The 19,767-nt window shown below is 33.9% G+C and overlaps 1 long non-coding RNA gene across 2 annotated transcripts; it reads left to right on the top strand.

Moving 5' to 3' along the window:
- The first annotated feature begins 1,123 nt into the window (after positions 1–1,123).
- On the top strand, positions 1,124–18,035 carry LOC133191482 (uncharacterized). Of its 2 annotated transcripts, none has more exons than XR_009721700.1 (4): positions 1,124–1,196; positions 9,722–9,887; positions 13,227–13,411; positions 17,534–18,035. It is a non-coding gene; the product is annotated as an uncharacterized LOC133191482 (long non-coding RNA). The 2 variants fall into 2 exon arrangements; XR_009721701.1 differs by lacking the exon at positions 1,124–1,196 and adding an exon at positions 7,077–7,116.
- The last annotated feature ends 1,732 nt before the right edge of the window (positions 18,036–19,767 follow it).

The following is a 19,767-nucleotide window of genomic DNA, read 5'->3' as shown; positions in this document are numbered from 1 at the left end:
GTAGAGGTTGCTTACTCCTCCATGGCACCTGATCTGTTTACAGAGGTCTATGTTTGCTCTGCCCATAATCTGTTTTCATTAAATGAACTTTTGAGCATGATTACGGTTCAGGGGGTCGTAACATAAAGGTACTTAAGTCTAAGACCATGCTTAAGTAGGACTTCAGTACAGTCTTAAACTTAAGACCATAACTAGAAGCGTGCTAAGATTTGACATTCTAAGCAAAACTTAGGCGGTCGCTAGAGGTGACTTAAGTATGTTTTAACTTTTTTGAACACATATTTAGAACTATTTAAAGGTTGACTTTCGACGTCAAAACATTCCTCTTTTCATGTATGCATTAAAGAAAATAATTTTCTCTATTTAATACTGGTATAAGAATTTCATTTTTTCGTCGGGGGAAGGGGGAGGGGGGGGGGGTGATATTGATCACTTATTCCAATTTCACTCTCCAAATGACATTCATGTAAATGCAAAATTTTATTTTTGGGATACGATTGAATGTTAGTGGGACCTAGGTTATAAACACTATTATAAGTAAATTGTACACAGTAATCATGGATTTGTATATTCACTGTGAAAAAATGATACAGATTAAAAAAAAAAAACAGAAAAATTGTCGTTGAATGATTATTAGAAAACTAATAGCGTCTGTAAATTAGATTAAACGTAGAATGCAACAAGCGTGGATTCAGACAGAGTTCACTAATATGAGAGAGAGAGAGAGAGAGAGAGAGCACCCGCGTTTACCAACTTATGGGGAACTCACACCTGAAAAAGGACCTTTCTTATGGGGAAAGTTGAGAATTGTGGGGAAATCTCTCGTTCCCCACAAATATGGTCATGGGTATTTTTGGATTCTACGTAGTCTACTGATAAAATTTAATCGATTTGTTTTCATTTTCGAAAAAATCCCCATAAGTCGGTAAAATTAACCAACATTCTGTGTTCTCACTGCACCGTAAAACGACATTCGGCAAACCTCGGCTGATTCCGTCACCTTCATCGATGAGGTACGAATCGGCCGAGGTGTGCCGAGTGCGTAAAACGAATGTCTGGGGATGCTGGGAAATGTTCATTCGGAATGCAGCGGGGTTTAAACAGGTCCCCATAACATCGTAAACTTTCAAAGGCTAACAAGGAGCGGAAAACCAACTTATTGCGGGTAATGGCGGCTCCGAGGTGACAGTCATGTGGTAAGTAGTTAGATTTTTTATTATTGATTAGACTTACAACAACCTGCATAGCTTTAGACACGTAAATCATGCGTGAAGTAATGCATATAGTAGTACATGTAGTTCGTAGTAGAAAAGTAACATTTAATAGTGTTAAATCTAAAGCAAACTAGCATGGCGCGGCGCCATGCCCTTTTCTCTCGGCGCCATGCCCTTTTTTCCAGCGCCATGCCCTTTTTTTCCCTTGCAAAAATAAATAAATATGCCTATCAGAGGCAAGATGGACTAGCGGCTTTGTTTATTCAGTGCATGCTGATTAGCCCTTGTTTATTTAATGCACGCAAAGGTGTGAATTCAGGACAGGAAATCACTTCTCGCTTGAACGCACACAGCCACCTGGCCAGGTAACATGCCTCAGGCTGTCAGGGTATAAGAGATAACAGGAGAAAATATCATTTGATTGCATTGATTATGCAAGAATTAGCCCAATGTCACAGATAGATTAATTTGTAAATTAAAATGTTACACATTTTAAATCAGGATCGTTTTTTTTTAAATTGAAAGTAGAAAAAACAGAGTTGATGAAGAAATGTGAAAAATAAAACTGCTGATGAATATTTAAGTCAACTTACAATGTACAGTACCAAAAAAACTGAATATTATGTGTGAAATGGGCTAGGAAACAACAAAGTATGAAGTTAGTTTCTTTCAACATGTTCAATGATTCTGTGTTCTAACTTTTTGAGTTGATACCCAGAGGCTCAATGTTTCTAAGCCAGAAAAAAAGTTTTTACCAATTTATATATTATTTCAAGTTTAATTTTTTGGTATGATCAGTTTTCACTTGATTTTGTTGGTAGATTATTTTCAAAATAAAAAGAATGCCCTCTACATTTATTATCTAAGTAACCCCCCCCCCCTTTTTGCAATTTTGTTCTGTTATTTACCTCATACACAAATAACAATATTAAAGCAAGGAAAAAAAATTCATACCCCAAACTAAAATAATTCTTGAGCAAGTGACAAAAAGATTCACACCTATTACTTTTTAAGCATAACCTTGATACCCATACTAACTTCTTCATTAAAAAATTTGAATTTAAATTTGGGCAATAATTGCCCTCTCAGTGTGTATTAAATGAATTAAGCTTTATAATTACGATTATTAAGATTTATAAATTTTTCTTTTAGATACTTGTATAACTAAAGATTGCAGTATTGAATAATAATTTAAGTACATAAACATGATAAAGAAAATATTTATAATTTCAAAGACCTTAAAAAAGTGCCCTCATGAAAACTTGTCGCGGCGTAAAGTGCCCTTTTGATTATTGGATTACCATGCCCTTTTTAGTGTCTGGATTTAACACTATTTAAAACCATGTAGTGTAACGTGAAACTTTGGCCCACTTCAGACAGTGTCAGAGTCGTCGATTTTATTTTATAATGGTAACTGTTAATCCTGTTAAAAAAAAAAATAAGAATTTATATTCAATACTTTACCCCCGGGATCTGATAGGCGTTGGAAGGTTGTTCCTTTTTTTTTTTTGCAAATCATATGCCCATGTAGAAATATGTTTGATGGTGCGACCGTTAGCAGGTCCAGCACAATCAGTACATTTAGCTACGTAGCTAAAATTACCAACCGTAGCTTTATTTACCTACCTCAGGTAGCTTTATTCAGCTATTTCGAGGAAACTTTTCACAATTTTGCTTTTTATTTTAAAAAGACAAAAAACGGCAAGTAAATTTCTACTAATGTTCATTCTAGGTATTATTTAAAAAGCAATCTAAAGCAGAGATAGCTTTCACATTGCTGCGTTTGAACACTTTTAAGAAAAATATGTATTTCCATTGTTTGAGTAACTGTGCACCACCTTGTGTGCGATGAGGTGTGGATAAGTATGATTACTTCACATTGTGCTCATGTTAACCAAAACTGGTTTTCTTTGTTATTTCACTCAAGAAGTAACTGTTAGGTCACAAATTAACTGTTGTTTATAGCCCCAAAACTTTTAGAACTTTGATTGCAATTGCGCAGAAAAAGACACATCTCCATACTTGCCAACCTCCAACATGTAAAAATCTGGTCATGACCAGATTTGGAAAGTAAAAAATCTGGTCATATAACGCGTAATGACATTCATGACACATTTACCATGATTAAATTAAATATATATGCATATATAAGCATTTCTGTATTGAGAATTATTTTATTAAAATGTGGCTTTAACTGAGAATGACAAAATTTTTTATATATATTGATTAAATTTACATGTTAGAAGAGCATTTAAGTAGTAGTTACCGTATAAGTTTTTATTGGTTTTCTCCAGATACCCTATAGAGAGGTTAAAAGGTCACGAGAAGGCGCAGCCTTCGAGTGACCTTTTAACCTCTCTATAGGGTATCTAGAGAAAACCAATAAAAAACTTATACGGTAAGTCACATGTACCATAGCACTCTCAGATTTCCTAATACGGCAGAGAGATGATGCATAAGTTGCAAATAAATTTCCTAATATGGTTTGTCACCTGACATAATTATAATTTCACGCGCTATACACTGTGCATATATATTATATTTTATTGCACATTTTGTGCACTTGCAATCAAAAAGCGAAAATAGACAAACACAGCGCAATGAGCATGGATCTGGATTTTCTTGAACTTCCGCAAAATTTTGAATGGGACATTTTCTATCGATGATCAAGCTCTCTCACAGATAGGCCAGTTGATAGAGGACGAAGTAAACGTGTTTGATGGTATTGGGGATTTATCTCTTACTCAAACGGATTTTAATTTGACCCAGGAGCCGGTTACACCTGAAAATGTTATACAGCAGTTGGACCATTCTGACAATCGATTTGGAAAGTTTAACGATGACGACGATATGGAAAAGCCTTCTAAAGTCTACCGAGAATAAATTAAAGATTTTGAATAAAATTTAATTGATTTTGTATGCAATTTAAGACATGCACCGCCTATAGGTTATGAAGGCTCCGCCCATGGGTTCTGGTGTAGATAACCCATAGTTAAAACAATATAGAAAACATGGCGGCCTATGGTACATGGTTTCATTATTCAGTATATTGACCTGAATTAAGTGTGCATATTTTTTAAAGGAAAGTCTTTTCAGAATGTGCATTGCTGATTTGAAGTACATGGAAAGTTAAAATGCTAAATTTGAAAGTATTCCAATTTTGATTTTGAAGTTATTTTTCCTCAAATTAATTTAATTAACAAGTGCTATTAAATTTACAGTTATGTCTACACTATCTTCAAACACTTTATTTTATCTAATGAAAGTTGTTTTCCAAGATTCCTTGATATGTACATAAATATCGTTTCTCTTTTACTTGGTTCAATTTGTTCCTGCTGGCCCTGATAATGACCTCGTTCTATCGGAAGCCATTTTAAATTGACTTCAAACTTTGGTTTTTCAAAACAACTCTCAGGTAATTGTTTAAACCTGCACTGATAATTCACTGGTACACGGCCTACTGAACATAGCCATCGGCATTGTTTACGTACTATGTCCAATCTTGGGTTGTAACTGGAAGTTAAAAGTGCAACCTAATTTATGAACCAAATCTGGAAATCAGGAGATTTTCAGGTTGTTCGGCAAAAATCGGGTGAAAAGCATGACCCGCCGTGTCATAAAAAATTATCGGGTTAAGGGTCGAAAAATCGGGTGTAACCCGACGAAATCGGGTGAGTTGGCACATTTCCAAGAGTCCGAACGACCCGCAACTTTCACTTCAAAGTGCCAAGTGCATGGCAAAGGAACAGTTGCTACTCATTTTTTATCTACTTACGTCAGTCGTGGCTGAGATTTGAACTCACGACCTCTCGATCACGGAGCATGCACTCAACCGACTGAGCTACCTTGAACAGTCTAAAGCTAAGAGAAAATAAGCCTTTGGGAATTTTATTTCAAGAGATGACATACATTTCCTATTATAGAATTTTTGCTGTCTAATAATTATATTCTGGATGAAAGAATACCCAATTGAAAGATATTATTAATCACATATTACTTGAGATTCTGCCCAGAATATAACCTATAAAATCTAATTATTATCCAGATTCAATAAAAGGTGGTGCAATTGATATGATATATTCCATGAAAAGATATAAGTTTACCAGTACTAGTATTCAGGTGTGGAAAAAAAAATATTAGTCGATTGATAAATCTGTCTTTAATTTACTTGCTCTACCATGTCTACCAGTTGCAAAGTGTAGCAAGCTAAGTGGTAGAGCTTGTCGAAGCCACAAGCAGTTGGGGCATGGACCTCCTCTCCCCTTTTCCATTTTTTTTTTTGATAAATCTGGGTTGACATCTTTTTCATATTTTTGTATTCTAATATGTTATTGATAAATGGAACTCTTTTGTCTCAGTAAGCTGTTTTTAAATATCTTGTTTTCTACTGATACATAAAAAGAAAGAAAAAATTTAATATTCACTTTTATTTACAGATTGTGCCCTCCATAACTTACATGTATCCAAGTTTATAAAATTTTCTTAGCTCTTGAAGAATGAAGATCCCTGTTTTCTATTTGTTGTTGGGAGTTTGTTGTTACTAATTTATAAAGGAAAAAAAGTTATCGGGAAACAGAGCAAAAAAAGTATTGATTTCTCAGAAAAAGGTGGGGGGCAGCCCCCTTGCCCCCTTCCACTCACATCATGTGTTTATGTACAAATGTATAACTTGTACAAATAAGAACAAAATTTGATTATCAAGTTCAGTAAAATATACTCGAATGTATCATTCAAATTACTCTTTTGACATGTTCCCTTAAGTGTAAAGTCTGCAGTTCAAAGTCTGCATGTTGTCAGGTGTCTGAGATTCCGAAAATGTTCAAGAGTGGGAAAGGGCGCTATACCTCTTTGCATACTTCATAAAACAAGCGCCTATGAAAAGCACTACAGTAAAGCACAAACATGTTTAATGAATTGACGCTTACAATCCCAGTGACTTTAAATATATTATAAACTTAATACATATATGTAAAATAAATTATAACAAAGCATACTCATCTGTTTCTTACACTTCGATCAATATACATGTAAGCATGCTTCACTTTAGTTATAAATTTGCATCTAAAGAAGGTATTTCCCCTTCAGAACAAGTTATAAAAAAGCTTAAAGTCAGCGTGATGATAAATCACTTATGGAACAATGATAAATAATTAAGGATTTAAGATATTTATTTTTTTTTTATATACATGTGTTAGTATGGTAGTGTATGATACACAGCTTCTTTAATACTGGCTTGGGCTAGTGGGTTAAACTTGTACCTCGATCAATTGCAAGGACTAACCTAGGGGGCGACTGAGGCGAAATAGTTGCTTTTGAGCTCCAAACTTCGCCTGATTTCTGCTTTTTCCTAGCCATAGTGCTCAGGTGAGCGATGTGGCCCCTGGGCCTCTTGTTTTTAAAAAGTTTAATAATGATCAATGTGTGCCACGCGCGTCAAGAAGTCTCCCTAAAATTTAAAACTTCTCCCTTATACATTTCTCTGAGGGAGAAGTGAAGTCTCCCTAAATTTTGGGTCTAGGTTGGTCCCTGAATTGATAGAACACTGGACTGACATGCCAGAGATGGGTTCAAATTCAGTCATTCAAAGACACAAAATTATGTCTCTAGACTAGTAGTGTTATAATCTTAATATATATAAATATTGCTTTTTTAAAGGGTAGAGGTGGGATGATATACTGATAAACCAATACATACCAATATTTTCTGCTAAGATACGGTTTATAATATATGCATTGAAATATCAGTACGAAACGATACATGAACAACCTATCAAAAAATTGAAAATGGCCGCTTTTACCAAGTGAAGAGATGATATTGGTATTGTAAACACTCTTTACAACTAATAAGTCATAAATAAGAGGGAAAACATTTTCACTCTTGAGCATCCTCGGAAGATGGTTAGGTACTGTACATAGAAAAGTTCAGTTTGTAAAGCATCAGAAAGTATCGTTTCCACAACAGTTAATATTATTAGTTAGTGTCCATCTGCACTAACAGCCAGTAACAAAGCATGGATTCTCAAATTTCATTAAAAAGAATTTGAAATTTTGAAACAAATTGGAAATTACCCTTACTGGAGAAATTGGGAAAATCAGCCGGGGTCTGGGGGCCACTGTCACTGGACAAGCCCTGCTGGGGGGCCCAATTTCAGCATTTTAATGACCAGTTAGAGTGCATAAAATAGCAAAGTAAACCATTTTTCACATAGTCTGAAAATTTTTATAAAAGAAAAAAAAATATTTGTGCTTTTCATTATTGTAAGGGGAATTTTGTACTCATCAAAAGGGGAAAATGGGATATTAAGGGAAATTTTCTCTTGAGGACAAATAAGTCCGAATATCGGTAGTAAATATGCCCTAGAATATTGTTTTGTAAATTTTTAGTCAACGAAATTGATGAACTTCAAGTATCAGTTTCAAAGCACATTTGATTTGCTTTGTTTATTGTTTAACGTCCTTCTGGAGAATTTTTCACTCATATGGAGACGCCACCACTTGCCGGTGGAGAGCTGCAAATTTTGACCTATGCTTGGCACTCGTTGCCATTGAGCAGTGAGGGATCTTTTTCGTGCCAGCACCTACTGCGACACGGGACCTTGGTTTATACGGTCTCATCTGAAGGACCAGTTTCCACGTCCCACAGTGGGATTCGAACCTGCAAAGTAAGGATCAACTCCTTACTCCGCAACTCTAGAGCAAACGCTCTAACCACTGTGCCACATGGGCGACCACATTTGGTTTGATATAGAGTGATATAGAATCTTGATTTATTGTCAAGTAGACAAATATTGAAATAAAATACTAAATTTTTGTGTCACCTGCAGAGCAGAGCGGCACTAAGAGATCACTTTACCAGGTATCTGTCTGTCCGTCTGTCACACCCTATATCTCAAGATCTGTAAGAGGTATGGATTTGATATTTTGCACATATATTGCCTGGCACTATGGCTTTTGTAAATTACCATGGTTACCGACCTCTTGACCTTTGACTTACTTTTCAAAATAGTTCATAGGGCCGATTTACAGCATATTTTTGACATTTAAAAGGTATTTCTATTGCCATTTAGCATGTGCACTGTTTGTTGTAACACAATGTGAAAAATACTGGCATTACAATCCACTTGACCTTGACCTTTGACCTACTTTACAAAAAATACCATGGGAGTTTAGGTTAACTTATGACTTTTGAAATTGAGAGACAGGATTTTGATATTTAGCATTTATACATGTTTATGAGCTCATGATACTGTAATTTGAATCTGTATGATATTCAGTTACCACATAAACTTATATTTTTATAATATACTATGCAAATACATCGGGACAAGGTATTCCACAATGGATCATGTTAAGACTGACAATTGCTGTAAAGATAGACTGAAATCTCTGTTGGAGGATTATTGGAAACACATTTAGCTCATGATAAGTACTTTGAAACTGTATGAAATTCAGTTAACTCACATGTAAATACAATGAAAATACATTGGGATCAGTATTCCACAATGGATTGTGTAGAGTGACAATTGCAGTAAGGACAGGCTGAAATCTGTTTTTGAGGATTAATTGTTGGAAATATGTATTAATAAAATGATAAAAAGATATTTCTAATAATTTCAATTAAATTATTCATTTGAGGCCAGGGTTAAAGAACCATATATTCTTTGATTGTCAGATTCTATCGGAGTCTTATACTATCTGTGGGTGCAGTTTTTCTTTGCAGGGAAATGCATGAACTATCATGCTAAAAGAAAATAAAAAACTGACCAATTTTAGATTTTTTTTTCACCTTTAAGGAAGCTACAGAGTAGGCGACACATGTTCCTTTAAACGCTCTAGTTTTAATTTTATAGTTTTCATATATATTTATCATAATATCGAGATATTTATCATATCATGTTATATGTATTGAGATACGTATTGTATCACAAGATCTACCTGTTTTGTCCCACCCCTTTAAAAATGTTTGCTTTTGATGAACTTTATTGCTTTGACGATGATCATTCATCTTTTTTGTACTGTTTTCGCTTTTCACGTTTTTTAAAAAAATACATGACGTACTGGTATAATTTAAAGATTGTGACCCCTTGAACTTTTGAGATTTAAACCTTTTCTAAAAAAAAATTTGAAATATTGTTCATGTCAATAACAAATAAAGTTGCAGACTGGTGCAAATTTAAGTATCATGTACACCATGTACACAACAGGTCTTCCCGGTTCTTCTTTTCTTCTTCAATGAGTACCTGTATTATTCAATCCCAGATGTTGGACTTGATCTCGCCCCTCCAGAAAAAGCAAAATGTCTTTTAAACTATCTAAGTTGATGCAAAGATTACAAATTATATTTTATTTCTTAAGTGTGTCGAGACAGGGTTAGTTGTATTGAGAGCTCTGACAAATTATATTTGCTATTCGGGTCAAAAATCGGTGTTGAGTGATGTAGCTCATAGACTTTTCTTGTAATCATGGGTAAAAATATACACATATACTAATGAAAAACTATTATTGCAGATTTTGGAGTTTTCACAACAAGAGCAAACTTAAGGCAACTTTCTTCTTGAAAATGTTGGAGACTGAGACGCAGATGTTAACAGACAACTCTGCATGGAATTGGAGGATAAGAGTATATAACTGAATGCATTCTGTCTGGATTTCTGTATGGTGACAGAAGGCTTTGGTAAGTCAAGATAACTGTAAAAGATCATAAGTAAACAATTATCATTTTGAAATCTATGCTTCCATTACCATAAAAAATATTCACTGACCTCATTTGCTGACCTCATGGTTATTCAGTCTTTGAAATGTACTTTTTTGTTTTCAATTGATCTTACTTGAAAGGAAACTCAAATTTATTTTGTGCTAATTTTAGCCCTTTTTTTTCAAATGAAACCCTAAGTCACTCAGATAAACTATTTGCTATCTGCTTTTGTCCATCCTTCTTTAACATTTGAATATTTTTAGCTTCTTCTCTGGAACCGATGAACCAATTTCAACCAATTTTAGCAAAGAATATCTAGTATGATGAAGGGGAACAAAAATTGTGAATTTCATTATCTCTGCCACCCCCTCCCTTTGGGCCTGAGGGATGGGGCTAAACCCATTAAAACTATTGCAATCTTTAAAAAATCTTCTTCTTTTTTATTCCTGGAAATCAAGCAGTTGAATTGCTGCCATGGTTGAATAAGCATTAAGCCCTCTATCAAAATTTTGAAATTCATTGCCCCAAGGTCAGGGGTTCTGGTGTAAGGGTGGCACTCCATTGATTAAATATGGTGAAAATGCATTATTTCTTTCAAAAATATTCTTCTCTGCTCCTGGATATGAAGCAGACAGACTAAGTACAAAGTTATGATGAGCACCTCTTCCAAAATTATTAATTTCATGACCCTTGGATAGAGGGTTCTAGTGTTAGGATGGGGCTTTAATGATAATTACATGTATAGTTAAAATGCATTAATTCTTTTGAAAATCTTCTTCTCTGTCTCTGATTATTAAGGGAAAAAAACTAAGAGCAGGTTATAATGAGCAAGGGTGCTTCTTCAAAAATTGTGAATTTCATAGCCCCCAGGATGAGAGGTTGGAGGGTGTGGTCTATGGATAATACAGGTATAGATTTCTTTGAAAATTTCTTTTCTGCTCCTGAGCATTGAAAACAATACTAAGTTCATGGTTATGATGAATAAAGTCGCCTTTTCCATAATTTTGAATTTTATTCCCCAAGGGGTCAGTAGTTTTGGTGTTAGGGCAGGGCCCTATTGGTTATATAGTGAAAATGCATTATTTCTCTGAAAATCTTCCTTCTTTGATCATGTGCATCAGGTTACCAATCTTACTACATAGTTATGATGAGTAAGAGTGCCTCTTTTAAAATTGTGAATATCATGGCCACTTGTTCTGGTGCTAAGGCATGGTTCTATTGAATATACACTGAAAATGCATTAATTTTTTGAAAATCTTTCTTGCTTCTGGGTATAAAGCAGATAAAATGAGCCCATGGTTATATTAATCAAGGGTACCTCTTCCAGATTTGTGAAATTTGGGTCAGCAGCTCTTATGTCTGAAGATGGGGTGGTCTATTGAATTTGTATTGTGAAAATTCTTTAATATTTTTGAAAATCTTTTCTTCTCCTGGGTATTAAATAGACAGACTATAAAATGGCAAAGTGCCTCTTCCTGAGTTCCAAAATTATGAATTTCATGGCCCCAGGGTCAGGTTTTTTTTCTTTCTCTTGCCCTTAGATTTAGTTTTGCTCAAATCATGACCCCTGGGGGCTGGGTAGGGCAGGACCACAATGGGAAATCAAAGTTTTACAGAGGAATATATTGCAAAAGATCTTTAAACATCTTCTCCTTGAGAACAGCAAAACCATGAGTAGTCATATTCATATGGGAGCATCCTCAGGTAGCACAGATTTAAGTTTGTTCAAATTGTGAAACCCTGAGGTAACAGTTGAGTGGGGCCACAATTTTGGATCAAAGATTTACGTAGAAAAACATAGGAAAAACCTACAAATAAAAATGAGCTGTTCAAGAAAATAAAGCCTTGGTTAGTCATATTCATATGGTTGCATCTTCAGGTAGATTCAAGTTTGTTTTTTTTTTCAATCATGATCCCTTGGGGTATAGAAATGGCGTAAAAAACCTATGCAGAGTGTTTAAATGCCTTTACACCGGACCGGAATGTCTGATGTCTCAGTGTCCGGTTTTGAGCTTAACTATTTCGACGCAGTCATTTCAATGTTTTTTTTTTTTATTAGTAAAAACTGTCGTACAATTCCAAATACGTAATTAAATGTCATTAAAACTGCATGGACTCTACAGAATTATGTGGGAGCGATCCCTGGTAAAAGAAAAGCTGTTAGGCCTACTCAAGAGGTTTTTTGGTCTGACAAAATTTGGTTCAGTCCTTTGTATTCATTGCATTAATTAAAAATTACACAGGACTGAATGTCCAGTGTGGTCCAAAAAACTTTCGCATAGACTGACTTATAAGTTCTGAACAGTTTTATGCAAGAAAAAATAAAAATTTGCAATAAAATTCTAATTTAAATCTAGTTAAGGAAAACTCTCTATGCAGCATATCAAACATGTTCAATGTGCATTGATTTAGAGGACTTAAGTATGAATATTATTTAGTTTCAGTACATTTATATTATGATTGATTCTTGAAATTTTAGATTTGGTAGATATTTATTGAAAAAAAATAATTTTTATCTTTTATGTAAATCTATAGTAAAATAATGCATTGCTCCAAAAGCCAGTAGTGATAAATATTCCTCACAAGTCAAAAGTGATAAATATTCCCCACAAGTCAACAATGATAATAAATATTCCCCACAAGCCAACAATGATAAATATTCCCCACATGTCAACAACGATAAATAGTGATAAATATTCCCCATAAGTCAACAGTGATAGATATTCCCCACAAGTCAACAGTGATAAAAAGTGAAAAATATTCCCCACAAGTCAGCAGCACAGATACTTATGGATAGGACCCCCCCCCCCCTCCCTTAGGACTTGGACTTTTTTTCAGAAATTATATTTATTACACTTATTTATCATGTGTACCATTGGAATAAATCTGTAGAACCCTAGAATAATCATTCCACACAAAAAATACCCCACTATACATTATAAGAGAGAAAGGTATGCCTCTTTCTGTTTACATTGTTCCCCCTGCTGGTCTTTCTGGGTTTGAAAACATTTATTGGATGTATGGTGGTCGAAAGTGTTAAAGTAGCCCCCCCCCCCCCCATTTTTTTGGAGTTATTAAATTGTATGTTACAAAGCAAGCAAAGATGCAGTATCATTGGAGCTAGATTAGGTCACATTATGAGGTCACAATTTTTCATGGGGATAAAAAAGTTTCTGAAGAACAGCAGAGCTTAAATGACTCAAGTGAGCACTGTTGTACATTTGACATCTTTTAGAGCATCTTTATATTTAAGATTAGACTTAAGTTTATAGGAAGCTATTGATCTTAGGTTGAGTTGACTTCTTTTTCTATTTGAAGATAATCAAGACAATCAAGAGTTGGAGTGGCTAAGAATCAGATGGAGACCAAATGTCAGTTCACATGGAATACCAGGGTTTGCAAAGGAGGACATTGGAACTGGCTTAAGTATTCAAATTTCTGATGGCAGTTGATGACAGAAGATGTCATACTTAGGGAAACATTAGATTAAATTACTTTGAATGGTAAGACTTGGTTATTATACCCTGTAAAGTTCAGTATATAAACAAGATATACTGTAAACCAACTTTGACTTGCCTGCAAGAAAGATCTGCAATTTTCACAACCTTCATTACTTCTCATTACAAACCAATCATAAGTTGTGACAGTGTATTATGGTAGAATGTTTCCTTCACTGCAAAAATTAATGCTTACTGTTGCAGATGGATTTCAAGGTAAAGAATCCTGAATAAAAATTGTCGGGAATAATAGTTGGTTTACAGAATACATGATTGTGCAGTTGAACATAGGTATTTTGAACACTGATATCTCGAATACAGTGGATATGTGTGTAATTTTTAAGTCCCAATCACTTATTATATTTAATAAGTATTTAACCCTTAACATCTTGAATCCTCCTGATATCTCCAAGTTTTTCCACAGTTCCAATGATAGTTCGAGATAACAGGGTTTGAGTATCAGGGTTTGACATTTATTTTAACAAGTACTAGACATGTCAGGCTACCTTCCTTAATTTTTACTAACCATAAAATCACTTGCCCTGACCAAACTTCTTTTAATTGCTTATTTTAATTGGTAACTTTTGAAACTATCTCTTATGCGTGTCAAGAATCTGACAGCCATTTTGAGTCTGGTTCATTAATTGGGACATGAAAATTATGAGCCTTGAAGACATTCAACAAACTTTACTAAAATTATTATCCTAAATATTATTAAATACAGAAAGTGTTATTTGGTAAGTATTTATACCATATCAATATGTTTCAGCCCAGACTTGTCTACTACAGCAAAAAAAAAAATACAGTGCTACCTCGGTATATTGCCCTCCATCATATTGCCACCCTCGCTTATTGCCAGGAATTCTTGAAGAACAGATTTCCCCCTATATTAATACACCCGTTATAATGCCACCCCTGCTTATTGCCATCTGCCACTGGTTTTGGGAAACAAAAGGTCAAATTATGTAAGAAAAAATCCTTGGTAACAATGCCAATTATCTAGCGTGTGTCGGTAATTTGGACACCACACCCGTGCTTTGACAGTGGTTGCGGTGAAGCGACTTGCTGGACTAGGAATTCAGCTAGATTAAAGATAATTGTTGCATAAAACTCAAAATTAGCAATGTCTTTGGAGTGTGTTTATAAGATAGAAGAATTATTTCATCACAGTAATGGAAACGTAAAGTGAAAGAAAGCGTACAAATTTAGATTACAAAAAAAGGATTGATCAACATTCGACCTATTTGATTGTATATCGCCAATTATTGCTTATCATGGATAATGCACAAAACCATAATAAATGCAAAAAATCATTTGCGTCCCCTTAGATTAAGAAGCCATTCAATCAATCAAAAAAGGAAACCCCATATCTTTTTTTAGACTACTTTAATTCCGCACATGAAAATATTAGGGGTATCATTAGCCTATCGTGGATAATGCACAAAACCATAATAAATGCAAAAATTCATTTGTGTCCCCTTAGATTAAGAAGCCATTCAATCAATCAAAAAAGGAAACCCCATATCTTTTTTTAGACTACTATAATTCCGCACATGAAAATATTAGGGGTATCGTTAGCCTATCATGGATAATGCACAAAACCATAATAAATGCAAAAATTCATTTGCGTCCCCTTAGATTAAGAAGCCATTCTATCAATCAAAAAGGAAACCCCATATCTTTTTTTAGACTACAGTAACTATAATTCCGCACATGAAAATATTAGGGATATCGTTAGCCCTGAAATTTCCTTTATTTGTCGGGCATATATTGGTTTGATTGATAAATATCAAAACAGAATCGGAAGAGAAGTACACAGGTATTAGCAAACATGAGCATACATGTCTAATTTAACGGGTTGATGTGTTCTGACATGTGACTTACCATTTGTCAGTCATGATGCTTTACCAACTGACCATTTTAACCGATTCAGAAATTCTTGAGACGGTGAAATAATCTACTTTTGATTCAGATGACATTAATGATAATTCTCAAAAACTTTTTTTTATACCAAGAGGCTATAACGGCCACTGACATCTTTGTCATCGGGTTATTAAATTCTTATTCAACATGTGCATGACGAAAGGAAATTGATGTGTTCAATATTCTGATATATTTATTGCTTTTCATTCAAAATATTGTAAACAAAAAGAAAAAAAAAAAATAATGACTTTTTTTTCAAAAAGAAATGAGAGCTGCCCTTATATCATGTGACATAAATAGATTGTAACGGAAATAAATTACGTAATCTACATGTATTTATTTTGTTTTGATTACCCATTGAATTGTAATTTATGGCAGAATATGTTATATTGCCACCCTCGCTTTAATGCCAAAATCTGTCTTGGACAAAAGTTGGCAATATACTGAGGTAGCACTGTATTATAAAAATTTTTTATGGCTAAATATAACAATTGTGTTATGAAGGGAATTTCAACTTAAAGAGCAATGGTTGTGTTTACATTTGTACAAATAAGATATTTTTTTTTTACAATTTTGAATATAATTTATTCAAAAGACTGAAATGGAATTAACAGTTATCAACCTGACCAAAAGGTCTAGTTCACATACATTGCACACAACCATACCATTCATTTAACCAAGTTGGTCTGATGTGCCTTAGTGTTAAACCCTGACTGTATTATTTATAGATGGCAAAGTTCTTCATATCAGATTACTAGTTAGCCATTTTTGGGAGACCTGTATCAGTACTATAAAGACATTTATAGATAGGTCTATAAATACAATGCATCAGAATACATTTTTATGACATGAATATGGTCAGGACATATAGAGTTTGTCATGTCCGTCTTCCGTCCTTCTGACCTTCCATTATGCTTTGCATTTAGCACAGTTTAAAGCTCAGTTTCAAAGAAACTATGATAGGATCTTTTTATCAAACTTCATTTGCTGATACATTTGGAGGAGAATTATTCAACTGCATCAACATTTCATGATCATGACCTTTCCTTTGACCTTGACTTACTTTTCTTAAATTAGTGTTTAGCTCAGTTTTAAAGAAACTCAAGATATTTTTTATCAAACTTCATATGCTGATACATAATGAAGTAAGCTATTGAACTGCATCAACCATTTTTTTACTTTGACCTTGCCAATTGCCAAAAAATTGCCAATGACCTGCTTGGAAACATTGATATTTTTTGTTAATTCAGATTTTTCTGCCCCCGCCATAAAATTCACTTCCTGTTCATTATCTCTGCAACAGTTGGACACATTCAACTCAAATTTGACATATGGATATGTCATTTGAAAATGCAGGTCAAAGTCGAATTTGGTTATGGTTCGATGATTTTTGACAGAGTTGTTTGTCTTGAACTTAGAAAAAAATAAGAAATGTTCAGTTTCCACTCTCTTACTTTTGTAGGGATGTATGTATAAGGTTGAAATTGCATGTGCAGGTATTTTTACCAAAAAATACAGGTCAAGTTCAAATTTGGTCATGGTCCAATGATTTTTGACAGAGTTATCTCTCTTGAATTTAGAAAAAAAATAAGAAATTTTCAGTTTCTGCTCTCTAACTTTTGTAGGGATGTATGTATAAGGATGAAATTTTTTTTACCAGAAAATACATGTCAAGTTTGAATTTAGTTATGTCCCCTGAACTTAGAAAAAAAATCTTTTGTGCAAACAAATTTAAAACTGAATTTGGCATTTGAAACTTATTTAACTGCCTGCAGAGTCATTTGTGGCATTCGACACATCTAGTTCATACAATACATACAATTCAGGACATTTCAAGAAATGTTAAAAATATGACATTTAAGGGGGGGGGGGGGGGGATTTATGTAGCTCTTTTCATGTTGCATTACTAATATACCCTCGGCTGGGCTTTCATGTCCTATGGACATCTTTCTTGTCTTTTCATTCTGTGAGATTTCTAATATTTAAGTTTTTAATATGCTTATCATTTGAATGCCTTCCAAGTTCATGATTTTGTAGTTGGTATTTCACAAATACTCTGTGCCATTTGACAAACTAAGAATACTGTCAAATGCATTTTACATCTCAGGGGGTGAGGGTGTGCAATTACAAAAATTGGCAACTAGTATTTTTTGTTGATATTTCCTACATTGCTTTAAATGCTCATGACAGATGCTTTCTTTTCAGATATAAAAACATCAAACGACAGGGGAAAAAAGAGGACTGCCTATTTCCGATATATCGATCTCTTCACATAGCAACACCCAAAGCACTACCATCGAAAAATTAAAATCAATATTTAGGAAGAAAAAATGAAGACATTGATCATAAAGAAAAGAAGTAGGAAAAGTTTTGAATATTATGTCAAGTTGTCAACAACACCACAGATCTGGAAATGGATTTTCTTGCCTCATAATTTATATTAAGTGCATGTTCATGCATGACTTTTGATATAACTGTGTTCTCTGTATCACAATTCTTCCATTATGTATACATGTAGAGCAAGGGCAATGTTGTAGCCATCACATCTTGTGTAACACAGCAAAACAACTTTTTATTGTTTGGATTTTAAATGCTTATGATTATACTTAAAATCGCAAGAAAAAGGACTGTACCTGTGTAAAGTACAATGCAGCAATATACAAAAAAGATTGTCAAACAATATTTTTGTCTTTGTCATTTGTGTCATACTGGTATACACTTATGTTTTGGAGCATGAGAAATCAAAAAAAAAAATAAATAAATAAATAAATGAAAATAAATAAATAAAATATTTCTTGATTTAAAGATGAAGAAAGTATTGGGAAGTCTTGGAAATAGTGTTTGAAAGGTATATATTAACTATGTTGTGTATAAATCTGTACTTTTGTTAAATCAGAGTGCATATTTCTTTAGATAAGGCCAAACAAAAAAATATGTGTGGTTCCGGTTACACTTCCAAAAAAATTAGGGTAGGTAGGTAGGGATTTTTTTTTTTTTTTTTTTTTTTTAACAAAATGATTTTCTTAATTTTTTCTAAATAATACCTATCACTGCTTTGCAAATGGCATTTAGATGTGGTGTGATAATATACTAGTCAATATTGGTAGGGGACACCTACATGCTAGCTTGCTTTGGATTTAACACTATTAAACACTTGCACTATGTTTTGCAAGGAGGCCGTCATTGCTGAAACTAAAACTTAAACTGGAGCCATTGACGGAAATCGGGGGAAATTCTGGAAAAAATATGAAAATTGCCCCAAAAAAGTTTAGGGTCGGGGGTATAAAATAGGGAAGGTCGGGTAACCGGAACCATACATATTTTTTTATCTGGCCTAACTAAAAGAAGTTAATAGAGCAATTTATCAGGTAATCATCCAATGAGTAATGCATTCATTTCATCTATATTTTGAGAATTTAAAGAATTTTTAAATCAGTGGAAATAATTCCTTATCTTTATACAGTCATGTATGTACAAATGCTTTCATGATGAAATGACTATGCAAAGAATGGAATAAGACAGGTCACTGTCTTGAATTGTTTACTTTATGCATTCATATCCAAGTTGGCCTGTGTGGAAGGAGAAGGGTTCATGAAATAGTATCCTTAAGGAGTATTTACAGTACTTTAAAATGTTGAGCAAAATTTCTTTACTTGCATGTTGCCAGACATGATTAATTTATTAAGAGTGTGAGGTTACAAGCCGTATATATAATTCTTTTATTTGAAAATAATTTTAACTACTAACTTCAATTGTAAATGTCATGTTACCATGACAGTTGTAATTGTCATGATCCCAGCAAGCACTTTGGTGTGCTGAAATGTATCAATAATAAAGAAAAAGGTGGGAAATTTGTATTGGAAAAAAAGGAACATATTACAAGGATTATTAAGAAAAAATAGTATGAAAGAAAGCAAAGGCCATCACTATTATTATGTGAATTAATAATCTTAGCTCTCTGATTGGCTGAGATCCAACATGATAGAAAAAATACAACATGAGCATTAAGTTCACCTGCACATGACTTTCCAGGTGAAAATATTATACTTTTTGCTGTTTTTGATGTCAATACGATGATTTAGACACCCGAGGAGTACATTATTCACTGAGCCCGAAGGGGGAGGTGAATATTGAAGGGCGAGGTGAACATTGTACTTCGAAGGTGTCTAAATCATCGTATTGACCTCAAAAACAGCAATAACTGTTTTATTATATGATTATCTATTTTTGGTCCAATGTAGAATAAATAATTCCTTATATTGACCTGGAAATAATTCCTTATATTGACCTGGAAGGTCACGTGCAGGTCAATATAACGTAGTATTTTTCTAACATTGTGGGATCTCGGCCAATCAGAGAGATGGGAATTATTCAATCATATAATAAGAATTTTTAGCTGCAATAATGTAGCCCTCTCCAATAATTTTCATCTGATTTAA

This window comes from Saccostrea echinata, unplaced genomic scaffold (genome assembly GCF_033153115.1).
Source record: "Saccostrea echinata isolate AGI-Se365-2 ecotype Australia unplaced genomic scaffold, CSIRO_AGI_Sech_v1 ptg000023l, whole genome shotgun sequence".
Taxonomy (NCBI): Eukaryota; Metazoa; Mollusca; class Bivalvia; order Ostreida; family Ostreidae; genus Saccostrea; species Saccostrea echinata.
This window is presented reverse-complemented; position numbering and strand designations above follow the sequence as displayed.